Source organism: Bos javanicus, chromosome 25, assembly GCF_032452875.1.
Source record: "Bos javanicus breed banteng chromosome 25, ARS-OSU_banteng_1.0, whole genome shotgun sequence".
Classification (NCBI taxonomy): Eukaryota; Metazoa; Chordata; class Mammalia; order Artiodactyla; family Bovidae; genus Bos; species Bos javanicus.
The window spans coordinates 8,794,595-8,820,992 of record NC_083892.1 but is presented as its reverse complement, the minus strand read 5'-3'; the positions used below and the strand labels follow the sequence as shown (position 1 = coordinate 8,820,992).

The 26,398-nt window shown below is 43.3% G+C and overlaps 1 protein-coding gene and 1 long non-coding RNA gene across 3 annotated transcripts in view; both read left to right on the top strand.

The window, feature by feature from the left end:
- The window catches only part of GRIN2A (glutamate ionotropic receptor NMDA type subunit 2A), a 457,913-nt gene that overhangs the window by 128,685 nt on the left and 302,830 nt on the right, over positions 1–26,398 (top strand). The window lies entirely within an intron of this gene.
- On the top strand, positions 8,052–8,750 carry LOC133238226 (uncharacterized). The gene is made up of 2 exons (XR_009733473.1): positions 8,052–8,222; positions 8,540–8,750. It is a non-coding gene; the product is annotated as an uncharacterized LOC133238226 (long non-coding RNA).

The following is a 26,398-nucleotide window of genomic DNA, read 5'->3' as shown; positions in this document are numbered from 1 at the left end:
GTCCATGGAATCAAACAGTAATTTGTGTTTCACCAAAGTGTGTGAGATCCAAACAGAGACTGAACCAGCAAGAGTCAGAGATGAGCATGCAAAGCAAAGGTTTTCATTTGCGACTTGTGTGTGTAGTCTTCCTGGAGTAGTGACAGCAGGCCCTGTTGAACAGTGTCATGACTTGATATGTTTTAGCCACAATATTAACTCATCTTGAAATTTCAAATACCATTAGAGAAACATGCAACTTTAAAAATGTGGTATCAAGATAAATGGGTAATAAAAAAGCAGTGTATACACACCATGGAATTTTATTCAGCCCTAGAAAAGAAGGAATCCTGTCATTGGTGACAATACAGATGAACTTGGAGGACACCATGCCCAGTAAAGTAAGCCAGTCACAGAATACTGGATGACCCCACTTATGCGAGGCACCTGAAACTGTCAGGCTCATGGAAGCAGGGAAGAGAGCCATGGTTGCCAGGGGCCAAGAGGAGGGGGAAACTGGACTTGCTTAGTTGGTATAGTTTTGGTTGCATAAGATGAATTCATTCTAGAAGTCTGATATGTAGGATTGTGCCTCTAGTCAACAACTCTGTATTATGCTAAACATTTAAGAGAGTATTAAGCAAATACTGAAACAAAACAAAACAAAGCAACATGCACACAAACCCACAAAGGGATACAAGGAAGCTTTTGCAGGCGACAGACCTGTGTGTTCCCTTGATATTGTGACAATGACATCATGAGTGTGTGCATATTTCCAAACTTATCAAATTGTATACTCTCAGTGGTGATGCACGTGTGCTCAGTCGTGTCCAACTCTGTGACCCCATGGGCTATAGCCTGCCAGGCTCCTCTGTCCGTGGAATTCTCCAGGCAACAATACTGGAGTGGGCTGCCATTTCCTACTCCAGGAGATGTTCCCGATCCAGGGATCAAACCCGAATATCTTGAGTCTCCTGCATTGGCAGGTGGATTCTTTACTGCTCGCCACCTGATAATGCAGTTTATTGTATGTCACTTATGTCTCAGTAACCTGAGATATAAAAGTGTTTAAAAATGTTTATCAAAGGGTCATGAGTTATAAAAGCTTAAGAAAGACTAATGAGAGCATAAGCAGAAGTAAGCATTGGTTCAATGTAGCTTTGGGGGCATTATGGAGCAAAATGGTTTATCTTTCTCAGATTGATCAAAAAAAAAAAAAAAAGATCCTCACTGAAAATGTTTGAGGATCTCTGTTTCTGGGCTTGGGGAATCAGGGAAGGTCTCAATGTCCAGAAAGTGAGCAGAGGCCAAGGCCAGTGCTGCTCTGAGGCATCAAAGCATCTCCACCCCCGCCTCTGGGTGGAGACGGGGACGTGCCCGGGACGCACTCAGCTGTGTTCATGGGGTGCTTGCTGGTGCACAGTTCTGCACATTGTTGGCACTAGTGGGGGGTTGTTTGGAAAATAGGAAAGTCAGTCCCAGCTTCTCAGGGCATTTCTGTTCTGGCAAGAGAAACAAAACGCTTACCAGGGAAGTCAGCTCAATTCCACAGGTATTGATTGAGTGCCGGCCACGGGTAAGAAAACACTCTGCCTGAAAAGTAACCGGAGAATCACTGCAAAATGACAGATCAGTGTGAATCGAATGAAGCAGGACAGAACAGTCCTGTGCGTGCTGCTGTGAGATACAAACCTGCAGAGCACTGGGTGTGCTCTGATTAGAAAAGTCTTCGAGGACGAGGTAACTGTGGCCTCATGGATATAGTGGCTACCTCCTAAGGGAACATGAAGAAAAGGCTTTTGCTCCTTTACCAGCTTGGCTCTGAGCAATGCGAGAAATGAAGGTTACCATGTACAGAGAAGTTTCTAATGTTTTCGCCACCTAATGTGGTTCTTTTTATTATGTCGGTCCCTGAGGACACTGTTTTTGGAAGGATTGTTTATACTAATCAAATGTACCTGTAACTTGAGACCCAGATCATCTTCTTTGCTTGTGATTGATTTATTCATTTAACCAATGTTCACTGGATACTGAACCAGTTGATTTAGGTTTGGTGTTTTATGACAGAAAACTCAAATGAACAACGGATTAAGTGAGACAGAATTTTATTTCACTGTCATATAAAAGAAGCCTGGCAGTGGAGCACTCAATGCCTGTAAGGTGGCTACACAATAAGGGCACAATTGTCTTCTATCCTGTTCCTTACTGGATGGCTTCTATGCCCCCCAAGGTCACCTCATGGTTCAGTATGGCTGCTGGAGCTCCAGCCATTGTGTCTACATTTCAGATAACTGGATAGGGAAAAGGGGTGAAAGAGGCAATCAGCTGTCTTTTAAAAGAGTTCCCCAGGAGCTGCCACATATACTCTTCTACATCTCACAGGTCAAAATTTAGTTACATGGCAAAACCTAGCTGAGAGTGAGCCTGGAAAGCATAGAAATGTAAAATTTATTGTAGCTGAGACTTGGGATTGGAGAATAAAGAAGAACAAGAGAACAGATTTTTGGGTGGGAAGCTAGTGGTTTCTGTCACAGGCTCCTACTAGAAGCCACACCCCAGACCATGCGCTAGAAGTGGTTACGTGAGATGGCAATTTGCTGTGTTTCTAGCTCGATGGTTTTTGAACTTTAGTGTGTGTCAAAATCACCTGGAAGTTCTGCGGAAATAGAATTCTAGATGTCACCCATGGAATTTCTGATTCATTCGGTTTGGAGGTGGAAGGTTAAAAATTTGCATTTTTAGAACATTCTAGATACTGCTGGCATTGCTGGTCTGGGAACCACATGAATACAGTGCCTTAGGTAAAGAGGCAGCAACTCATGGCCCATGGGTCAAATTCAGTTGAGTAGTTTCCAAGGACGCCCTGAAGCCTGCAAACCGACAGTGTTTATTATCTGACCTTTTACAGAAAAGTTTACCAACCCCCGCCTTAGATAAAAGCTGATTCTAAACAATCCCTAAGGAAGTATGTAGAGTGGAAGTGGAAGTGTTAGTCGCTCAATCCTGTCCAACTCTTTGAGACCCTACAGACTATAGCGTCTCTGTCCATGGGATTCTCCAGGCAAGGATACTGGAGTGGGTAGCCATTCCCTTCTCCAGGGGATCTTCATGACCTAGAGATGGAACCCAAGTCTTCTGCATTGCAGGCAAATTCTTTACCACCTGAGCCACCAGGAAAGCCTATGTGTAGAGAAGTCAGTAAGTATGGGACCTAGATTCCCATCGCATCCCTCCACTAATGTCCACATGCCTTTGGGAATCAGCTTCCATTACCCTGAGACTCAAGTGCCTCACTTATATAAAGGGGCATTGAACAAATGATTTCAAAAGCACCTTCCAGCACTTCTCCGATATCAGCAGAGTTGATTTTACAGCTTCATAAAATGCCAGACACTGGCTGAATACGTTCCATTTTGCCACCGAGCTGGAGCCACCTTTGTTGCTGTTTGTGAAGGTGTCTCCCACTATTCTTGGAGGAAACACCTTCCTTTCTGCGCCTTTGATTGACAGCTGGCATTTGTCGGCGCTGACATTCATTAGTTCCTACTTCCCCTGCCAGTTTCCACGGTGTTCTGTTCATCGCCGTGACTTTTTTGGTGCCTCTGTGACTGCTGACCTTTTCAGAGTCAGAAAAGAGGCACTTCGAGTTTGTAATGACATATAATATCAGACTACCCTTCTCTACCCCAGAGTTAGTTCACTGTGGATTTGAGAGGTTTTTTTTCAGAAGCAACAAGGGAGAAAAATCTCCTTTTTTTCCTAGAAACTTGCTGAGATTTTTTTTTTTTTTTTTGGCTGTGCCATATAACATGTGAGATGCAGGGTCTTAGTTCCTTGACTGGGTTCTGTGTCCCAAGGAGTGGATGTACACAGCCTTAACCACTGGACAGCCAGGGAAGACCTAGAAAAGTCTTCTTTTGATGGCACCTAGCCAACCAAAGCGAGATGCACAGTTGACTATATTTAAATGGAAATGAATGAGTGGAAAAAGTACGTCGAGGAATCTCAATTCATTTGGCTTTTTAGTAAGAATTACGGACAGGTTTCTGCATTGTTTAGGAATTGTGTTTGTCAGTAGACGGGTCTGGAAATCAGTTGCTAAAACAGAATAGAAGTTCATTTCCTCCTGGGTTAAAGCAGCCTGGAGGTGGGTGGTTCAGGCTGGCGTGGTGGCTTCTTGGTGTCATAATAGCTCTAGGTTGCTCTGTACACTGTTCTGTTTCCAAACACATGGTTTACATCATTGAAGTTGCTTCGTTTTCCAGAAGGGCTACTGGAGCTCTGTAGCCTTTTGTCAAGACAGTGTATGAAATGTTATGTAATTATGTGCCTCTTCATTAGCTACAGGAGAAAGTCAGAAATTCTTTCTCTGTTATTCAAGACCCTCCCTGGTGGTTGCATAAGCTCCTTTCTCAACCTATTACTCACGACTGAACTGCAAACATTCTTAGAATAAATGTTTTTTTCCGTCTTGCCCATTATCTCCAAAAACTATCTTCATGCTGCCCGGGTCTTTCTATCTCTGCCAGCACTGCAAGCTGGGGAGTGAGTGCTTTCTTAAAGTTTGTGTCCTAAATGCCTTACTTGCCTCGCCCTAAGCCAGCCTTGACTCAGGCAACTCATTTGGGTGGATGCTGTAGCATCTAAGCTTGTTGCCTCTGCCAACAGTCTTCTGCTATAATCCGTTCTCTACTCAGCATCCAAAGAAACCTTTTAAAACAATGTAGTCAGATGCTTTTATTTCCCTGCTTAAGCCACATCTCCGTGCTGGATTTAAAGTGCGACCCAACCCGCCCCCCGGGTCTATGAGGTCCAGCATTATCACCTGGCAGCTACTCCACCTTTCCTTTCCTCTTCTGCCTCTCCAGTTGCTGTCCTCACTCCAGCTGCACGAGCTGTCTTCCTGTTTCTCAGTTACCCAAGCTCCCCTCCCGTCACAGGGTCCCCGTGTTCTGAATTTTCTGCATTGTGGTTCCCTGGGCTCTTGCTTCCTCCATGGATTGTCACGCCAAGAGTACCTCCGCTCTCCCCGCCAAAGTTTAACTGTACTGTATAGCTCTGAGGATTCACTACCCGGCGGATGTCTCAGTCTGTAATTGTCATGTTATTTGCCTGCTTCTTGACTATTCCTGCCCACTAGAAGATAAGCTCACTAGGGCAGAAACCACATCTATCTTTTCATCCCAAAGTGTTCCTAGCACTTACCACATTGTCAAGCATGTCATAAGCACCTAGGATTTTTTGGAAATGAATAAGTGAATAAATGAATGAATCAGTACATAAATACTTTAACACATAAATTTGGAATTCCTGTCCTGGGGTCCATGGGCCCCCAAGGGGGTCTGTGAAAAGAATTCCGTGGTCTGTAAACTTGAATGTGGGAAAAATTACCTATTTTTACTCACCTGTAACTGAAAATTTTATTTCCTTTCATTTTGAATGCTAGCAATGAACCACACTAATAGGAGCAGTTCTCTGTTTTCAGTAATAAAAATCACTTGTATTTTCATATCACATTGCCATGGTTGCAGATATCTTAGAATTATTGTTTACTTTCATCAAATTACTTCGAAATGACAGTAGTTATTAAATATAGTATAGATCTTACTATTTAACACTTTAATATGAATTTATATATATCACACATTTATTTAAAATATGTTGCTATGATTGTATTTTGATAGAATTGGTTCCCTTCGTCACTTGGCATATTTTCAGTCATTTAACAGCTGTGTTCTGGGGAGGAATCTGAAGTCTCCACCAGCCTGCCAAAGCAGTCCTTGGCACACAAAGTCAGGGTCTCTTGGATGAATGAATGACTTCTGTACTTTTGTTTATTGAGGACCATTCTAAATAGATAGCAATCACCGACTCAAGGAACATGAATTTCCTTGAGCAAACTCCAGGAGATAGTGGAGGACAGGGAAGCCTGGCGTGCTGCAGTCTGTGGGGTCACAAAGAGTCAGACATGACTTAGCCACTGAACAACAACAAATTCTAGATGAAGTCCCCCGCCCCCTGCAAGCACCAATTAGTTAAAACCTAACAACCCTTCAGAGTCTAGGTAGATCCTTCTCCAAGAAGCCTTTGCAGCCTGCCCTGGGCTCCTACTGTTCTGAAAGTGTGTAGCGTTTACTTACTTTGACAGATCCCATAGAGCCCCCATCCTGCCTTAAGCCCATGTAGGGGTGAAGGTTCACTTCATGAGTTTGTTCTTGTTTTCCCAACTCCCGGAGGCCTTCCCAACCGTAACTGGTGTCCTGGCCTCTGCAGTGTTAGTGTCTTCTTCATAGAACCGAGTTCTTTCCTTCATGGAATTTAGCACAGCTTATAAATACTAAGTCCCCTACGTATGAACCTTCAAGTTTCGAACTTTCAAGGGTGCATGTGTGTTTGCAAGTCCAGATCATGTAAACTAGTTCATGTGTCGGACATACATTGTCACGTGCGTACGTCCTCTACAAGGGGTTGTGCTTTTGTGTACAATGCTGAGTACAGTTGTACAGTATCTTTATCTCAAGCCCAGCAGGACTGGAAGCAAGCATAAAAGCAACGGTGTATGACCAGTTGTCCCAGTGGGGTACCTAGGCTAACTTGGGTTGGACTTACAAACAAATTGAACTTATCAGTGTGTTCGCAGAACAGAACTTGTTGACGTGTAGGGGACTTCTTGTATTTATTTGTATGATTCTGTGTTTAATACCATATATCCGTCAGGGAAGAGACTGCTCACCACCTAGTGAAGGCTTTAGAACTTTTATATAGGAAGGTGGGGCGGGGGTTCAGCACTTTTATACTGGAAGGACCTGAGTGCCACCAATAGGTGGCGAACGTAACTGGGGAACTTGCCTTGAAGCTCGGTTTTCTTGACAAGCTCATTGTGTTTATTTAGCTTATATTTATACTTGGAGTCTGGTGATGTTAATGGGGATATTAGCATGCAAGGGAGGCAAAACCCATCACATTTTGCTACTGTCATTGTTTTTGTTGTATACTTAGCACTCAGAACAATGTCTGGCACATAGACCGTAAATAAACCACAGATGGATGGAATGAGTGGTTAACGAGGTGGATGGGTGAAGGGCTATGGAAGGTTTACCTACAGGTTGGAGATTGGAGAGGCGGTGAGGAATAGTTGGTAGAACGGTGTATTAGTTTCATGTCGGCCAAAACTTAGTACTGCAAATTCAGTGGCTTAAAACAACAGAATTTTATTGTTCCAGAATTCTGGAGGGAAGGGGCTTCCCTGGTAGCTCAGCTGGTAAAGAATCTCCCTGCAGTGTGGGAGACCTGGGTTTGATTCCTGGGTTGGGAAGGTCCCCTGGAGAAGGGAACGGCTACCATCTACCAGTATTCTTGGCTGGAGAGTTCCATAGACAGAGGAGCCTGGCAGACTAGAAAATTCTTGGCTGAAGAATTCCATGGACACGGGGTCACAAAGAGTAGGACAGGACTGAGTGCCTTTCACTTTCACTGTCTTTCTGGAGGGAAGCGATCCAACATCAAGGTGTTGTCAGGACTGTGTGCTTGCTAAGGCCTTAACAGGAGAGAGGATCCTTCCTTGCCTCTTCTAGCTTCTGATGAAAGAAAGTGAAAGTGTTAGTTGCTCAGCTGTGTCCGACTCTTTGTGACCCCATGGACTGTAACCTGCCAGGTTCCTCTGTCCTCAGGTGAGAATATGGAAGTGAGTTGCCATTTCTTCCTTCAGGGGATCTTCCTGACCCAGGAATTGAACCCAAGTCTCCTGCATTGCAAGTAGATTCTTTACCATCTAAGCTACCTGGGAAGCCCGAAGAATACAAGGGTGGGTTGCCATTTCCTTCTCCAGGGGATCTTCCAGACTCAGGGATTGAAACCGTGTCTGTGTCTCCTACATTTACAGGCAGATTCTTTACCACTAGCACCATCTGGGAAGCCCCTAGCTTCTGGTGGTTGCCAGCAATTTTTGGCCTTCCTTGACCTGTAGATGCTTCATTCTAATCTCTGATGTTGTTAGGTGGCATCCTCCTGTGTCTCCTTGTCTCTATTTTCTCCTCTTATGAGGGCAGTAGTCATTGGAATGAGGCCCACTCTAATCCACTATGACCTCATCTTAACTAATTACATCTGCAAAGATTCTGTTTCCAAATAAACAGGTCATATTCTGAGGTTTTAGGTGGACATGAATTTTGGTGGGGGGACACTATTCAATGCAGTAGAGGTCGTTAGTGAGTTGGAGAGATGGATGTGGGGAGCCATAAAAGGTAACTGAGTAGGTGAATGGAGAGTTGGAAGGGAGGATCAAGGTCGTTGGAAGTGTGAAAGGATGGATGGGTGAAGGGTTATTGTGAGGATGAGTGGAAAGATGTAGGATTCAGGGTGAAAAGTTGGATAGGAAGAAGGGCGAGTGGAGGGATGGATGACTGACTGGTTGGATAAATGTATGAGTGAATTAATTGGATTATAAACATCATAGTAGAATTCATGGCATATGTATTTATCTTCTCTTTATTACTTAGTATGGCACTTTACATTTAGGAAGTGCTTATTAAATATTCATTATCTGTTTTTCTCTGTACAGATCTTTTGTTCGTTGGACTGACTCCTGGCAGCTCTCTTTGGCTATGAACTTGCAGGGGAAGAGAGTATATGTGTAAATTTACCTGATGCAACATTCAGTCTGGATCTGTGTCCAGCCTGGAATATAATTCTGGTGCTTGAAAGGACTAAGAAAGAAATAACGTGTTGCGTATAATTCTCACTGCTCAGGAATAAAAAATATATAAATACCACCATTTCATATCTCAGCATATTTAAAATCTTAAACAACATATCAGATAAATGTGCCTTCAAGCATGGACAATTGCTTTCATTTTTTTCAGATTGGAAGGGTTAATGTTGTAGTGTTGGTGATTCTGAAGTTTGGGTATTGATTTACGTTTGAAGGTTTCACTTTATTTGTCTAGGGAAGGGCTTAGTTGAATTGGAAAGCAATTGATTCTGGTGTTGTCCATTTAAGTGATGGAGTTTGTCAGTACTCTTTTAATAGGAGGTTAGCAGGTTGGTGCCAGATGGATTCACTTCATCAGATGCCAGAGATCTTCCTGATGCTTCGCCTGCTCAGAGCATCCATGAGCATTGGTCCAGACATCTCTGAAGAACTCAGAAGTCTCAGAGAAGTGGTCATATCATTGTGTTTGAAAACTTTTCTTTGTTCTTTAAAAGAAAAATCTATAAATGCTAAGATATTTCAGACATACACAGAAGCAAAGAAAATAAAATAACAAACACCCATAGTACCAACCATTCAGGTTTAACAAATGTCAAGACTTTTATCATGTGTGTTTTAGAATTTTAAAATATAAATAAAGATCTCATCAAATCCTGTTACCTTTTTCCCATTCCCTTCTCTTTCTCATCAGAGGAAACCACTAATCTGAAGCTAACAAAGGTGTTTTTCCATGCTATGCTAAGTCACTTCAGTCGTGTCCGACTCTGTATGACCCCATGGACTGTAACCCACCAGGCTCCCCCGTTCCTGGGATTCTCCAGGCAAGAACACTGGAATGCGTTGCCATTTCCTTCAATGCATGAAAGTGAAAAGTGAAAGTGAAGTTGCTCAGTCATGTCCGACTCTTAGCGACCCCATGGATTGCAGCCTAACAGGCTCCTCAGTCCATGGGATTTTCCAAGCAAGAGTACTGGAGTGGGGTGCCATTGCCTTAAAGTGTATAGTAGTCATGTAGTAGTCAAGCTCTTTATAAATAATACTACATTGAATATATTCTTCTGCACTTTTTTTTGGATAGTATCTTAATAAGATTCATCTATGTTTAAACATGAAGCTCTGGTTTATAGCGTGCATTGTACAGATGTATACAATATTTTTTTACTTACCTTTAAATGTTGGGTAGTCAGGTACCTTTTTTTTTTTTAAACTAGAAACAGTGAACATCTTTACATCTTAAGAGATTTTCTTAAGAATATATACCTGTAAGTAGAGTTTCTGAGTCATAGGATGTGGGCATCTTCCATATCACTAGACACTGCCAATTTGTTCAGCAAAATGACTGAGCCAGCTTATGCTTCCATAGCCAAGAAGGAAAGACACAACTTTCTCATATTTTTTTCAAATCTTGGTATTATTAGTCTTGTTCGTTTTTGCTTATATGATAGGTGTGAAATAAAATCTTATTATTGTTTTCAGTTTTTCTTTATTTTGTTACTAGGGAAGTTGAGCATATTTTCTTGTCTGTTGTCCATTTGGGTTTTTGTTTCTACTTGGATAATAATTTTTTCTATTGATTAATGTATATTTTTATTTATCATATATGCTAGTTTTTTAATCTATTGTAGACTTAAAAAAAAAAAACTCATCTTTCAGTTTGTCTCCTAATTTTATGTATCGGGTCTCATAATTTAAAAGATGAAAAATTTTAACACAAGAATTTATAAAACTTTTTCTTAATGGGTTTTGCTTTTTGCATCTTAAAAATATGATACTCCTTAACCCAATGGCATAAAGATAGGCCCTTTAAAATGTAAAGCTTTGCCTTTTACATTCAAATATTTATTCCACCTAGAATATGTTTTCTATGTGACATGAAATAGCAATTTAATTTTATTCTTATATGGAGAGCCAATTACTTCAGCACTGTTTGTGGAATATCTCACCATTTTCTCCCAAATTTGCAATGATTCTTCAGTGATATAATTCTTTCTGGATTCTCTGCTTTGTTCCATTGGATTGTTTATCCTCATACGTTTTTCATAATGGTTGGGTTTTTTTTTTTTTTTTAATGTAGCTTTATAATACAGAGAAGGCAATGGCAACCCACTCTAGTACTCTTGCCTGGAAAATCCCATGGACTGAGGAGCCTGGTGGGCTGCAGTCCATGGGGTCGTGAAGAGTCGGACACGACTGAGCGACTTCACTTTCACTTTTCACTTTCATGCATTGGAGAAGGAAATGGCAACCCACTCTAGTACTTTCCTGGAAAATCCCAGGGACGGGGGAGCCTGGTGGGCTGCTGTCTATGGGGTCGCACAGAGTCGGACATGACTGAAGCAACTTAGCAGCAGCAGCAGCAGCAGCTTTATAATAAGATTTGGTTTTTGAGAGGGTAAGTCCTTCAGTCTTGTTTGTTTTAATCATAGTTTTCTTTTGTTTTCATAGGCCTTTATCTTTAGCTATAAATTTTGAGCTCAGCTTGTCATAGTCTATTAAAAATTCTATTGATTGCATTCATTATTTAAAGTGGTATTACAGTTATAGATTAATATAGAGCAAATCAGAGAAGACAGTGGCAACCCATTCCAGTACTCTTGCCTGGAAAATCCCATGGACGGAGGAGCCTGGTAGGCTGCAGTCCATAGGGTGGCTAAGAGTCAGACACAACTGAGCGACTTCACTTTCACTTTTCACTTTCATGCATTGGAGAAGGAAATGGCAACCCACTCCAGTACTCTTTCCTGGAAAATCCCAGGGAAGGGGGAGCCTGGTGGGCTGCCGTCTATGTGGTCGCACAGAGTCGGACATGACTGAAGCGACTTAGCAGCAGCAGCAGCAGCATAGAGCAAATCAACACTCGATAAGATCTTCTTATTCATGTACATGGTATAGCCTTTTCACTTATTTGGGACATATTTTAAGCCATTTATTGAGAATTTAAAACATTTTCATAACTGTCTCACATATTTTTGACATTCCTGAAAGTGAAAGTCGCTCAGTCATGTCTGACTCTTTGTGATCCCATGGACTATACAGTCCATGGAATTCTCCAGGCCAGAATACTGGAGTGAGTAGCCTTTCCCTTCTCCAGGGCATCTTCCCAGCCCAGGAATCGAAGCCAGGTCTCCCACATTGCAGGCAGATTCTTTACCAGCTTAGCCACAAGGGAAGCCCAAGAATATTGGAGTGGGTTGCCATGCCCCCCTCTAGGGGATCTTCCCAACCCAGGAATCCAACTGGGGTCTCCAACTGAGCTATCAGAGAAGCCTCGTTGACATTCCTGAGTGCTTTATAATTAAAAAAAAAAATTCAGTGGGATAGATAGCTCTGCTGCTGCTGCTGCTGCTAAGTCGCTTCAGTCGTGTCTGACTCAGTGCGACCCCATAGACGGCAGCCCACCAGGCTCCCCTGTCCCTGGGATTCTCCAGGCAAGGACACTGGAGTGGGTTGCCATTTCCTTCTCCAATGCATGAAAGTGAAAAGTGAAAGTGAAGTCGCTCAGTTGTGTCCGACTCCTAGTGACCCCATGGACTGCAGCCTACCAGGCTCCTCAGTCCATGGGATTTTCCAGGCAAGAGTACTGGAGTGGGGTGCCATCGCCTTCTCCGATAGATAGCTCTAGCCATAGATGAAACATTTTCTACTTGATACTTGTGTGGAGGGACATTATTATTTTCAGCATATTGATGTCGTTTTAAAAATATTTTGAATTTATTATTCTCATTATTTAACTATATATGACCCTAGATAGTTTCATAAGACAATCATATTGTCTGTGAATGTTAATAAATATTTTCTTATCTTTCTAATGCTCTTATTTTTTAAATAATCTTCCTTGACTTATTACACAGACAAGATTGCCATTTCAGTGCAAAGCAGAAGTAAACTATAAGGACTTTATATGCATCATCTAATTTAATCCTCACTGCTGTCCTATGGGGTGTGTCCATTTTACAGGTGGGATAAATGAGACTTGGACTGATTATGTGAAGAGCCCGAGGTTGCCCAAATAATAAGTAGGCTTTTTAACTCAGGAAGCCTACCTTCTAACTACTATGTAACACTGCTTTAAAAAAAAAAGCTTTATTTATAAACTCAAAATGGATTAACAATCTAAATGTAAGACCAGAAACTATAAAACTCCTAGAGGAAAACATAGGCAGAACTCTCTCTCTGACATAAATGACAGCAAGATCCTGTATGACCCACCTCCCAGAGTAATGGAAATAAAAGCAAAAATAAACAAATGGGACCTAATTAAACTTAAAAGCTTCTGCACAAAGAAAGAGACTATAAGCAAGGTGAAAAACAGCCTTCAGAATGGGAGAAAATAATAGCATACGAAGCAACTGACAAAGAATTAATCTCCAAAATATACAAGCAGCTCATGCAGCTCAATACCAGAAAAATAAACGACCCAATCAAAAAATGGGCCAAAAAACTAAATAGACATTTCTCCAAAAAAGACATACAGATGGCTAACAAACATGAAAAGATGCTCAATATCACTCATTATCAGAGAAATGCAAATCAAAACCACAACGAGGTACCATTTCACGCTGGTCAGAATGGCTGCTATCAAAAAGTCTAGAAACAGTAAATGCTGGAGAGGGTGTGGAGAAAAAGGAACCATCTTACCCTGTTGGTGGAAATGCAAACTAGTACAGCCACTGTGGAGAACAGTGTGGAAATTCCTTAAAAAACTGGAAATAGAACTACCATACGGCCCAGCAATCCCACTGCTGGGCATACACACTGAGGAAACCAGAATTGAAAGAGACACATGTACCCCAGTGTTCATCACAGCACTGTTTATAATAGCCAGGACATGGAAGCAACCTAGATGTCCATCAGCAGACGAATGGATAAGAAAGCTGTGGTACATATACACAATAGAGTATTACTCAGCTATTAAAACGAATGCATTTGAGTCAGTTCTAATGAGGTGGATGAAACTGGAGCCGATTATACAGAGTGAAGTAAGTCAGAAAGAAAAACACGAACACAGTAAATTAATGCATATGTATGGAATTTAGGAAGATGGTAACAATGCCCGTATATGCGAGACAGCAAAAGAGACACATGTAAAGAACAGACTTTTGGACTCTGTGGGAGAAGGCAAGGGTGGGATGATTTGAGAGAATAGCACTGAAACATGTATATTACTGTATGTGAAATCGATGACCAGTCCAAGTTCGATGCATGAAGGAGGGCACTCAAAGCTGGTGCACTGGGACGACCCTGAGGGATGGGATGGGGGTTTGGGACGGGGTGGGGGGGTCACATGTACACCCGTGGCTGATTCATGTCAATGTATGGCAAAACCCATCACAGTATTGTAAAGTAATTGGCCTTCAATTAAAATAAATAAATTTTTAAAAAGCTTTATTTAAGTATAATTTATAAATAAAACTGTACATATTTAATGCATACAATTTGATGCGTTTAGAACTATGGCATACAACTGTGAAATCAGTACCACAGTCAGGGCAATAAATATACCCATCACCTCCAAAAGTAGCCCTGTGCCTCCCTTTTTTATGTGCAGCATTCCCTTATAATCTTCTCTTTGGTACCCTAAGCCTGAGCAGCAGCTCACCCCAGAGTAAGAGCTCAAGCCATCATGGCGAAGAGGGTCAGGAGATCTTGGGTTATTTCCATGTCACAGAGCCAAGGCGTTTTGTCATTTCACCACTGTGGCCTCAGATTCCTCCTCAGTTACCAAACGTGTAAGAAAATCCTTGCCCTTTGCACTTGAGTCTCAGCTCTGCCTGCAGAACTGGTCTGTGGCTCTTCATCCCCACTGCCAGCTTCCCTTCACTCTGCTGCCATCAGCGCCCACCTGGACTGCCACCCGGTTTCCTTGCTCTCTTCTCTCTGCTCATATCAAATTCATTCTCCACCCCTGCTGGAAGGAATGCAAAGCTTTTCTCAGACAGTTTCATGAAGGGACTCTGTAATCAGGCCCCTCATCTCTCCGTTCCTGTTCTCGGAGGTTGCTATATAAGCATTTTGGGTTTCTTTAGAATTCTCTGTGAGGCAAAGACTAGCATAGCATACAGGCAAACAGGTGAACTGAAAAGAGCTTAGATGAAAACATCGTTTGTCTTCTAAGAACTGAGGTTGAGCTTTTTACCTGGAACTCTTTGAGGGGACCTCTTGCTCCCCCACTTCCTGGTCCTGATCATTTACAAGGGCTCCTTAACTATAGGAGGCACGGTTTAGATGAGGTGAAGAGGTCTAATTGTGGCTCCATGTTCTCCCCAGGCCAGCCCAACTTAATGGAGGTTTTGACCTCTTAAAATTCTCCATGAACTTGTTGCTTTGTCTCCTCCAAAGACATCAGCAACTCTGTTCTGTTTGTGACTTACAGTCCATGGGAGAGATGAGACATAGCAGGAGGAATCTGGGCCTTAGACATACATTCAGGCCCCAATCCCAGTTCTTCTCTTACTACTTGTCTGATTCTGAGGAAATTAAGTTAAAATGGGACATCCTTATAGGATTGTTGTGAATATTAAACAAGTTGACACATGCAGAATGACTAGAGAGTCTGATATACAATGGATGCTCAATCAGTATACAGTAACTTTCGTTTTAGCCTGACATTTAGAGTCCTGTGGATCAAACAACCTCATCAATGATATCCTCTGCTACTCATCTACAGAAACCACCTGTCTCAGTCCATCTGATTTTCTTGAATCTGAGCTTCCTTGAATTTGGAAAGTTCCGGGTGAAGTGCCTTCACTCCACCTGTCCCTGTCTAACTCTTTCTCCAAGCATGGCCCTGGACCTGCATCAGAATTAGCTGTGGGATTGTTCAACATGCAGACTCTCAGCTTTCACCCAAACTCACTGTCTGATTTTATTGGGAGTGGGACCCAATGTCTGCATTTAATAGAGGCTCCCAGGCAGAGATTTGCTGCCTTGACAAATCCATCTTTATGTTTAGCATGTGACCCACGTCTTCCAAGAGGTCTTCCCCACAAGCCAGCCCTGGGTGAGCTTGCCCTCCCTCCAACTGTGAAATGGTCTGTGTCTTTGCCCACTCCTCTCCCAGGTGAGCCAGTGTCATTCCTGTCCCCTCGGGCAGACAGGAGCCCCTTGCTGACAGGGCTGGTGTCTCATTTGTAACTTGACTCTTCCCGTTGGAAGCTCACAGTAGACAGTAAGTGGAACTTAGCAAGAGCATGGCAGGGAGCCCAGGCTTGATCCTTATCCAGGATCAAATTCCAGCTCTGGCTCAACCTCCTGTCTGATTACTGAAGTTTATTTTTGTTGAGAAATAATGAACATAACATTTTTTTTGGTAAGTGTAATGTATACAGGCTGTTTATTTGCTACCTTATATATTAGAATATGGTTATCACTGTGATATGAGCTAACACTTCTGTTGCCTCATGTAATTATCATTTCTTTTCTGTGGTGGGAATAATAAGATCTAGTCTCTTAGCAACTTAGAAGTTTATAATACAGTATTATTGTCTATGGACTTTCCTGGTGGCTTAGGGATAAAGAACCCGCCTGCCAATGCAGGAGACGCGGGTTTGATCCCTGGGTCAGGAAGATCCCCTGGAGGAGAAAATGGCAGTGTTCTTGCCTGGAGAATCCCATGGACAGGGGAGCCTGGTGGGCTACAATCCACAGGGTGACAAGAGTCATACACGACCTGGGGACTAAACAACAACAGCAATGACATTGGTGTCTACAATCATATGCTGTGCGTTAAATCTCCAGGGCTAATTTGTCTACTGGTTCCAAGTTTGTATCCTTAAACAACATCTCCCCAATTTCCACCCTCCTCTGGCTTCTGGTAATCACAATTCTATTGTTTTTATAGTTTGATGTTTTTAGATTGCACATGTAAATGATATACACTATTTGTCTTTCACTGACTGATTGAGTGACCTCACTTATTATCATGCCCTCAGGGTCTATCCAGGCTTCTCTGGTAGCTCAGCTGGTAAAGAATGCAGGAGACCCCGGTTTGATTCCTGGGTTGGGAAGTTCTCCTGGAGAAGGGCATGGCAATCCACTCCAGTATTCTTTCCTGGACAATCTCCATGGACAGAGGAGCCTGGTGGGCTGCAGTCCATGGGGTCACAAAGAGTCGGACACGACTGAGTGACTAAGTACAGCACAGCAAAGTCTATCCACGTTGCAGCAAATGGCAGGGTTTCCTTTTTCTCATGGCTGAATAGTAGTCCCCTGTATGGATAAACCACATTCTGTGTAGCCATTTCTCTGCTGATGGACACAGCTTGTTTCTGTATCTTGGCTATTGTAAATAATGCTGTAATAAGCATGGGAGTGCATGTATCTCTTCAATACCTTGTTTTCATTTCCTTTGGATAAAAACCCAGAATTGAGATTGCTGGGTGATATAGTAATTTTTTGATTTTTCTGTTTTTAATTTTTTGAGGAGCCTCCATAGTGTTTTCCACAGTGGATCCTCAGTCTCGTCTTTAAAGTTGTGTTAGGTTTGTCCACCTCTTAGGTCTTGTGTGCCAAGTCACTTCAGTTGTGTCCATCTGGGTCTTTGTGACCCTATAGACTATAGCCCACCAGGCTCTGTCCATGGGATTCTCTAGGCGAGAATACTGGAGTGGGTTGCCATGCCTTCCTCCAGGGGATCTTCCCAACCCAGGGACTGAACCCACATCTCTCGTGTCTCCTGCGTTGGCAGGTGGGTTCTTTACCACTAGCGCCTCCTGGGAAGCCCCTCGCAGGTCTGGAGGGGAAGATTAAATGTAATAGGCTCTTTGAAAAGTAGTTTCCTTTTCTCCATGATTCCGAATGGGGAATACATCTGTCATTAGGATTATTTCTGTGTTGTTTTCCTCCACAGTAAGATTTAATAGCCTCACGAATTTCCTGACAACATTGTTTTTGGTGTGCATGATGTTGTCTTCCGGCCTCAATTCTTGTCCTTTGGGGACTTCTCTTTTCAGGCCATTATGATTCTGCAGTTTTCCTACTGAAGTCATCAGTAAAACAGGTAGCGTGGGATCTCTCAGCGCAAATGAAAGAGGTTTTTGGAGTTTGTTTTTCTTTTCTTTTTTTTTTTTTTTTAGCATTTGACGGTGATCTGAGAAATGAAACTGCATCATTATGAGGTTCCCACTGGTGCAAATGCAGTCTTTATAAATGCCGATCTAATCGTGACACCCCTCTGTGACAAGCGTTGTTGACAGGTTTTGGGAAACAAAAACCTTAGAGGTTGAAGTGGAGAAAGGAAAAGCCTTTATGGATTAAGATATATGGAGCCACTTAGATTATCAGCTCAAGGGCGATAGACTGTTGCTTGCTCATTTCCTGGGAATGCTCATGTCTGCATGGCCCAGTGCTGGGGTATGTCAGCATCTGGGGACACTGATAGCTGTCTGTCTGTTGCCCAGGACAGAGGGACTATTCGGCAGACACAGATCTATCCAGGCATATTTCTTAAGTGTTAATTCAAATTCAGAAAATCAATCAGTTTGCAAGAAACACATTCGCACATATCCAAATGAAGTCTGGGATTGTGCTCGGGACAGGTGGGAGAAGCTTCCTTCTTGCTGTTGTTGACCGTGTTTGGAACTGGTGGACCACTTGAACGGATTCCATTTCATGGCAGAAGTGGTAAAAAATCCACCTGCCAATTCAGGAGACACAAGAGACGTGGGTTCAATCCCTGGGTTGGGAAGATCCCCTGGAGTAGGAAATGGCAACCCACTCCAGTATTTCTTGCCTGGAAAATTCCATGGACAGAGAAACCTGGTGGGTTACAGTCCACGGGGTTGCAAAAAGTCAGACACGACTGAGCACACACTCATACACAGAGTTGCTTTACAATGTTATGTTAATTTCTGCTGTATAGCAAAGTGAATCCGCTCTACATATACACATATCCCCTCTTTTTTTGGAGTTCTGTCTCATTTAGGTCACCACAGAGCCCTGAGAAGGGTCCTCTGAGATATACAGTGGAAAGTCGCTTAGTCCTGTCTGACTCTTTGCGATCCCATGGACTGTAGCCCGCCAGGCTCATCTGTCTGTGGAATTCTCCAGGCCAGATTACTTGAGTGGGTAGCTGTTCCCTTCTCCAGACGGTCTTCCCGACCCAGGGATTGAACCCAGGTCTCTCCTGCATTGCTGGCAGGTTCTTACCATCAGGGAAGCCCGAGCTATACAGTAGGTTCTCATTAATCGTCTGTTTTATATATGATGCCAATAGTATATGTGTGTGAATCCCATTCTCCCAGTTCATCCTACCACCTCTCCTTCTCTCCCTTGGTGTCCATATGTTTGTTCTCTATGAAATGTATTCCTGCAAGGAAATTCTAGGAATCAATGCAGAATCCGTGCCTGATAATTATCCTTACCAAGGAATGAGGCAGCTGGGCTATTTATACTCCCATGCCTATTAGTCATCAGTTAAAGGCTGTTCCAGGGTGCAGTATGCTTGGTGGATTGGCTCCAGGCAACAGGGGGTCAACATCTGCAGAGTTGCTCTCCCACAAAGATGCAGGTGTTGGTTATTGGAAGTCACATGGGTCTTACTGAAATGGTAAGGAGATCTGAGGGCGTTTCAGTGCAGAACCAATAGCGTCTGTATCAGCTGTGGGACTCGAGTCTATAAAACCATGGAACAAAGTGAGGAAAGCTACTATGAGTTCAGAGCAGTGGTTCTTCCCGTTGTCTTCCAAGGACAATGTCTGGAGATATTTTTGGTTGTCACAACCAGGTTGTGTACACTGTAGATGTTGCTACCAGTAGCTAGCATGTAGGGCTTGAGGATACTGCAAAATATCCTACAATGCACAGGAGAGTCCCCACAGCAAAGAATTATCTGGTTCAAAATGTCGGTGGGTACAGAGATTGAGAAGCCTAGCGTAAGGCAGAAGGATTTATTCCTGAGCTTCATGGAGGAGGGTAGACACCTGGACAGAATGGAGGGCCCATCAATATGGGGAATGGGTGGGGGTGCTCACGGCAGTTGGCTGGGCCACAAGGATGATCTACCGCAGAGGGGCTTTGCACATTTTTTATGACTGACTTCATAGGAGGCACGTACAGCTCTTTCCTACAAAACGTCTCTGGATGCCTCTGCCAGACAGTGCTGTGGCCTGAACGGGCCATTGGTCTGACCCAGTCTGGCATTTCTTATCTCCATCAGGCTAGCTGCCAAACCCTGAGGATAGGACGTCACCTCTGGCAGGAGATCTAGTCAGGATGAATTGATGGTGAAGAGTGTCCCACTTTGAACCTTTCTCTTCTGCAGCCTGAGCTGTACAGACCAGTTTCCAAGAGGCCTGAGATGAAGCCTGTGATGCTCAACAGTATGAACTAGCCAGAGACCCCTGGTGAACATAGGGGAAAGGAGAACATTTTGAGTGGAAGGAAACAATAATTTTCTGGGAGAGGGTATCTATAGTATTGTTATTACTATTATAGGTTGTCTGCGTTTTTTAAAATGTCACTTTGTCATATTGAGCTCCCAGGATACATTTTCAAAGGCCATACCTTATCAGAAATCCTGGAGTCAGGTCTGCAGCCTTGCACTGCAAGTCACCGAGGAAAGCTTTGGCCACTTGACAAGGAGCTGTTGCCAACTTGAAGAAGACTAGGACATCAACTAATGGTCCCAAACAATGTTTTTCAAAAGTTATTTTTGTACCATTTTCTGCCAGGTGATTATGTATAGTAAATGTTTAATTCAAGAGCAATTTCTTTGCATTGCTCAATAATTCATTGGTCGTTGATTGGGGAATGGGTTACCCAATTAATGCTTAACTAAACAGATGATAGTTGTCACACATACAGGTACAAATATTTAAATGCTTGCCTTGATGTTAGAGACATAGTGGTGAAAAGAATCCATTCCTTGCTCTCGGAAACTCACAGTCCAAAAGAGAAGACAGTTTCAAACACACTGTTACACTGTAGTGTGCCAAGAACTGTGATAACTGTTACAGGAACACAGTAGACATTGGGTGCCATTTAAATTGTAAATGTATTTATCCATTGCCTTGGGATTTATTGAGCTTCTACTAATACCAGCCATTGGTACTTGGGGAGTTGAAAGTATGTGGTTTTTTACATATCTGATTCTCAAAGAGATTTTCAAGAGCAGATAATCATAAAGCAATAAATTTCTTGTTTTATTAAAGATATGTGCAGAAAGATATATACTTCATTGTGTTCTGAAGCAGAGTGACTTAATTTAGGGGTTGGGAGATATTGTTAAGAAAGACTTCACAAAGACTGAGCAAAGGCATGAGGAAAGAAGAGGTATAAAAGAGGGCAGGCAGGTCAAATTTGTCAATGCAGCAAAAAACAATATAGACATGATTGCAAAGATATTATTGCAGCCCTTCTGTTGACCAGACAATCTGAAACTGTATGTTAGGGACTCACGTTATGCCTACTATTTTGATATCTAGATTCAGGAGCTGTACAAGAGAAGAATTTGGCATCAGAATTTGATCTTAAGAAGCAGACAGTGGGGCTGGTAGGGGCAGGTTAGGATGCTTGAATCGATTTGAAAACCCTTAGCACTAACCTGTGTGGTTCCAGTTGTCAGTGCAGTGGGGGTTCAGAGCAGGGAGCCTACACTGAGGGCTAGATGGTTGCAGAAGCATTTCCTGCTGAGATAATTGAAGGTTGGTGGTGCCTTTGTAGAGTATTGAGAAATAACAGCTTCTACAGTGAGAAGTGGAAAATCACATCAAGACCTGTCCAGCCTGGGAAGGCTGCACGGCAGAGGGTGACGTTTGGCTCTATCCAAAGCTGAGGAGTTAGCATTTAAGGTTTGGACTTGCTGTTGCTGTAGTCCAGACCGCCTTCCTGAGTGAATCTGGGGGGATGCTATCTCAGCGTGACATTTTCCTTATCAATGCGGTGTGTTGGAAAGAATGTGAACTTAAGAGTTCAACAGTCATATACTGAATCCAAGCTGTGTCTCTCATTAGCTGTGTGACCTGGGACAAACTGTTCAACCACTTTGAGTTTCAATTTCTGCATCTTTAAAATAGGGATGATAAGGGCTTCCCTGGTGGTCCAGAGTTTGAGACTTTGCTTTCCAGTACAGGGAGTGTGGGTTCAATCCCTGGTCGGGGAGCTAAGACCCCCACATGTCTTGCGGCCAAAAAACCAAAACTTTAAAGAGAAGGAATACTGTAACAAATTCAATACAGATTTTTTAAATGGCCCACATCAAAAAAATCTTAAAAAAATAAGGATGATAATATCTGAATTGTTGGATCCGGAGAGATTAGAAATCATCCGTAGGAAGTGGCATAGATAGTGCCTGATGTAAAATACAGGTTGTCCATTAAATGTAACCCTTTGAACGAGCTGGGATGTGTTTAGCTACAGGTAAGAGAACTTTGACTCAAAATAGCTTATACAATGGAGGAGTTTATTATTTCGCAGGACTCTGAAGTAGATCAGGCTTTGGGACCAGTAGATTCAGTGCTTCAGTGTCATCATCAAGAACACAACTTTTGGGGACTTCCTTGACTGTCCAACAGTTAAGACTCCATGCTCCCAGTGCAGAGGGCATGAGTTCAATTCCTGGTCAGGGAATTAAGATTCCACATGCTGCAAGTCTTGGCCTAAAAAAACCCCACAAAACAAATAAAAAAAGAACACAGGTTCTTACTTTCTCTACCCTACTGTCCTTGCAGCTGCCTTCACTCATAGACTGGTTCCAAAATGATTTCACTCATAGACTGGTTCCAAAATGTTTGGGGTATCACATCTAGGCAAACTGCCTTGTAGCACAAGAGAGACTTTGTCTTCCTTATGGTCTCCTTAGGAGTGAGTAAGTAAGCCTTCCTCAGAACCCACGTCTCCCTTAGCAGCTTCCTCTCACTGTACTGCTTTCCAGGATTGGTTCAAATTCCTGAACCATGTGCTAATGGAATGTATTAGTCAGCTATTGGTGCATAATAAATTATCCCCAGACTTAGCAGTTTGAAAACAAACACCTTTTTCTCACAGATTCTGTGGGTCAGGAATTCAGGAGCAACTTAGTTGGGAGATTGTAGTTTGTGGTCTTTCACGTGGTCGTAGTTGAATAAAGGCTGGACTGAGGCTGGAAGAGCTGTGGCCAAGATGGCTGTGGGCAGGAGGCTTCATTTATTCTCTTTGAGACCTTCTCCATGGGGCTACTTGAATGTTCCTGCCAGCCGATCCTTCCAGACTGAGTGATCCAAGACAGAGAGGTGGAAGCCACAGTGGTTTTGTTGATTTCATCTCAGAAACCACCAACTATCACTTCTGCCATATTCCATTCATTGCAAGCGAACCACTGAGGGCACCGGAGGGAATCAGGCCCCACCTTTTGAAAGGGGGAGACGTGTATAAAAAAATTGTGGACTCATTTAAAAACTACCGATTGAGTGATGCAGCAGAAATTCCGTATTGTCTGAGAACAGTTTTCTCAGGTTGGGGTGGAGTGCATGATGGGGAACCAACCACAGGTCTGCCATGCTGTTACCGTAACTGACATAAACTGAGGAGCGCCCGCTGAGTGCATCTCATTCTTCTGGGTGCTGAGGGGCCCACGGGGATGAGTTAGATGTGGACCCTGGTAATTATGGTAGAGAGGGAATATAAGCTGTGCTGGAGATGACATTACAATACAGAATGCTAAATGGGCCCCGGGAGAGGGACAAAGTGCTGGAAGGTGGGCATAGATCATAGGTGGAAATGGTTTACTTCCATTGCACACTCACAGAGAGACTTCATGGAAGAGATGGGGTTTGAACTGGGCTCCATGGAAAAGGTTAGATGTATTCATTCAGAGATGGGGATTGGGGCTTGGGAAGAACACGAGCATACCAAAGGTGTCAGCTAGCATTAACTGAATACCTATATGTATCACACAGCTTCCCAGGTGGCTCAGTGGCAAAGAATCCACCTGCCAATGCAGGAGCTGCATGAGACACGGGTTTGATCCCTGGGCTGGGAACATCCCCTGGAGGAGGAAGTGACAGCTCACTCCAGTATTCTTGCTTGGGGTTAACCATCTGTCCATAGGTTTAACAGAGGAGCCTGGTGGGCTATAATCCACAGGGTCACAAAGAGTCGGACACGACTGAGCTACAGAGTGTGAGCTTGACATACCACACACTGTGTATATGCATATATATATATGAAAACTGAAAGTGTGAGTTGCTCAGTCGTGTCTGACTCTTTGTGACCCCATGGACTGTGGCCTGCCAGGCTCCCCAGTCCATGGAATTCTCCAGGCAAGAATACTGGAGTGGCACCTTCTCCAGAGGATCGTCCCAACCCAGGAATTGAACCTGGGTCTCCTGTATTGCAGGTGGATCCTTTCTCTTCTGAGCTACCAAGGAATCCTGTGCATATATGTGAATATACATGTATATATATACTCATACCCCCTTATAGCTCTCTTGGGAGGCAGACAGTATTATCTCCATTTTACAGATGAAGAAACAAGCTCAGTGACTTTCCTGGTGGTCCAGTGGCTGAAGACTCTGCAATTCCAATGCAGGGAGTCTGGGTTCGATCCCGGGTGGTCAGGGAACTAGAACCCACGTGCTGTGCAATCAAGAGTCCGCGTGCCACAACTAAGAGCTGGCGCAGCCAAATAAATAAAGAAATAAAAATAGACATTTAAAAAAGTGATCTCCCAGAGGACTTGTAGCTAGTAAGAGGCCCCACCCAGATGCTTGCCTAAGGGATACTCCTGTTTCAAAGCACTTGGGGGACAGTGTCTTGCCTTAAGAAACCTGGTTAGCTTGTTCAAAGCTGTATGATAATGTAGCTTTAGGGAGTAGGTACAGCAGAGTGAGTAATCTCTTTACAAAAGAATTTGTCATTTTATTGAACCTTTACTGAAGCTTCTCCCTAATTATCAAGCCCACACCCCATCCAGTACATTGAAAATATGATTCAAAATTTATTAAGATTAACTTTGCATACCTCTCCTCCTGGAATTCCTACTCTGCATCATACCTTTTGTAGGCTGGGATGTTGGAATAATTAGCTTATATAAAAGAATCGCTTGTAACACTGGGATGGTCTCGCAGAGGAAGCGAGGTCTTGAAAATTAAATTCACTTTTTTTTCTTTTTTACTATAAAGGTGATAAGTTTTATTAAAGTAAAAAAAAGTAATTGTTGTTAATTAACACCTGGAACTCCACCCACTCAGATAATCACTGTGTATGGGAAGTGAGTCAACCGTGGTTACTTTGTCAAGACAATTTAGTGTCAGGAGGAGGCTGGGAAGGGCTTACAGGAAGCACAGAGAAAACTCCCCTCCCCAACCTGAGACACAGGGAAAGTTAAGGTTGAGATCACTCTTGTCTCTGGAGCACCGTGGGACCTCCCAGCCCTCTCCCCAACATCTGCATCTCAGTCTCCAGAATGGCTCTTTAAGGGTCAGAGGCAGATGTAAGGAGAATCAGAGACACTAATGTATGTATGAGTGGAAAAAGGTGGCTTAAAACTCAACATTCAGAAAACTAAGATCATGGCATCTGGTCTCATCACTTCATGGCAAATAGATGGGGAAACAGTGATAAACTTTATCTTCTGGGGGCTCCAAAATCACTGCAGATGGTGACTGCAGCCATGAAATTAAAAGACGCTTCTTCCTTGGAAGAAAAGTTATGACCAACCTAGACAGCGTATTAAAAAGCAGAGACATTACTTTACCAACAAAGGTCTGTCTAGTCAAAGCTCTGGTTTTTCCAGTAGTCATGTATGGATGTGAGAGTTGGACTATAAAGAAAGCTGAGCACTGAAGAATGGATGCTTTTAAACTGTGGTGTTGGAGAAGACTCTTGAGAGTCCCTTGGACTGCAAGGAGATCCAACAAGTCCATCATAAAGGAAATCAGCCCTGAATATTCATTGGAAGGACTGATGCTGAAGCTGAAACTCCAACACTTTGGCCACCTGATGCGAAGAACTGACTCATTGGAAAAGACCCTGATGCTGGGAAAGGTTGAAGGCTGGAGGAGAAGGGGACGACAGAGGATGAGATGGTTGGATGGCATCACCAACTCAATGGACACGAGTTTGAGTAGGTTCTGGGAGTTGGTGATGGCCAGGGAAGCCAAGAGTCAGACATGACTGACTGAACTGAACTGGTATGAGTGTGTGTGTCATGGTTTGCTGGTGTTTTGTGCTTATATATGTGTAGTGTGTGGTGTGAATGTGTGTATTTGTGTGCATGTCTGTGTATTTGTAAGTCTGTGAGTTTGTGTGTGAGCTGTGTGTAGAGTTGTGTGTTTGTGTGTGGAGTGTGAGACATACAGTTTGTCTGAGGTATGTGTGTCTGTATGTGTAGTGGGGATGTGTGAGTCTGTGAGTTTGTGTATGAGGCGTGTGTCGGGTTTGTGTGTGGAGTGTGAGATGTTTGCCCTCGGTGTGTGTGTGTATGTGTATTCGGTATGTGTGTGATGTAAATGGGTACGTGTGGGTATGTGTGCTATGAGTGGGTAGGGTTGTGAGTACGTATGTGTGTGGAGTGTGGAGAAAGGACTTCTCTCTCCTTCAGCCCAGATCCTTCGCAGCTGAGAGAGGGGACAGATTTCTGCCTGGCGCCCTTGGGAGGGACAGTCTGCGCCCAAGGGCAGAGGAGCCTGGAGCTGTCCCGGGGCCGACCCTGCCCTTCTTCCGGAGCTGCCCCGCCCCCTCCCTCCAGGCTCCTCCCTCCGCTGCGCTTGGTATTGGGTGCCGCGCTGCTGT